The following is a 1693-nucleotide window of genomic DNA, read 5'->3' as shown; positions in this document are numbered from 1 at the left end:
CATGGAATTTTTATTGATATTCATAAAATATTCATAAATATATGCACATAAAATAATGAATAAACTCTTTTATTAAATAAATAATAAATATCCTATAACATCTTATGCTTCTAGGACACCATTCCCAACACTTTCTTCACTGAGTTTCCTCCAAATTGAGTGTCAAGCCCATTTGATTTCTTTCACTAACTATTGCCTTTACTTTCCATTTTTGTACACTCTTTTCGGGAGTCTTTGAAACATTTGGTGTTGTAATGAAGTTGTCCACTTCTTTTTTTCTTGAAAAAGCTGGAGTAGATATCTCTTCAGCACTGGTCATCATAACAGATTCTACCGTACCGATGTTAATGGGGATCGAACCAATCATAATCTGAACTGGTCGTTGATCGATGACGTTAACGGTTTCTACAGGATAAGTCTTGACAATTTTAATTGTTTTAACCTTCGCATCCTCGGCAATCTTCGGAAGAAGAATAGCTACGGTCTTCACAGCTTGCTTAAACATTCTTTTGGCAGACCTTGCTTACCTTTTCTTCAATCCTTTGTGCCCCAGTGAGAGTGAAGGTCATCTTAAAGGCCACCTTATTTTGTTCCCCAGCAATCCTTACGGATGGGAGTTGATGGAAGTACACAGTAACTTGTGATGCCATTCTGCAAAATAAAATGACACAAATGGTTACATTTCAATGATTATTATAATTAAATATGACCATTATAACTGGAGATGAAAAGGAGAATATGTCCCACCAGACGTGCCAAAAACTATGTTGAGTAAAAATATTTATTAATATTAAAATAATATTTCACACACAACATAATTTTACCTATACTAGGATTTAATTAGTATAGGAGTTTATTATATTCAGTTCATCTAATTCAAGATTATAAGAATAACCTCTTAATTACAATCCTTTGGTACAAGGGAAAACCTTTTGATTCCAATTAAAACAATAAATTCTATTTTCTTGTGAATTTGGGAAATTTGGGTTGATTTAAAATTGTGGCTGAACTCAATGAATTTTGTCGAGTTGCCTACATACCCCGTTGAGGGATCAAGCCACTTGTAGTTCAAATTTGGAATTGAGATTTGTGTTTCGATAATTTGGTTTTAAATTTGAAATTTATATTTGGATAATTCCTAGGTGTATGACTGTATGAGGAATTAAAAGAACATTGAAAATTGGACTTGAAATTTAAAATTTGGATAATTTCTCGGTATATGACTATGTGAGGAATTAAAAGGCCTTTTTGAAATTTGATTTGAGATTTGAATTTTGATAATTCTTATTTCCAATTTGGATTTGAATAATTCCTCCGTTTGAGGAATTAAAAGGATTTTGGAATTTTGACTTGAGATTTAAGTTTAGGTAATTCCAATGTGGAATTTGATTTGAATTTAAAAACTGTAACTGCACCTAGATTTTGTATCTAAGTTACCTACGTATCCAAAATGGAATCAAGTCTTTGTAGTTCTTGAATTTTGAAATTTTTTAATCTTTTATCTGTGAGGTGAATGGCCTCTTTAAATTTTTAAGGAGAATTTTAATTTTAGATTTTTTTTCGTGATTTTTTTTTAAAAATAATTACATCTTAACAGATATATGATACACATATTTTTCGGATCTAATTGAATTTCAAAAGGGTCACCAAAGATATTTATATATATATATATATGTGTGTGTGTGTACGTGAA

The sequence above is a fragment of the Morus notabilis genome, unplaced genomic scaffold, assembly GCF_000414095.1.
Source record: "Morus notabilis unplaced genomic scaffold, ASM41409v2 Scaffold664, whole genome shotgun sequence".
Taxonomy (NCBI): Eukaryota; Viridiplantae; Streptophyta; class Magnoliopsida; order Rosales; family Moraceae; genus Morus; species Morus notabilis.
The sequence above is the reverse complement of the archived record's forward strand: the minus strand, read 5'-3'. Positions refer to the sequence as shown.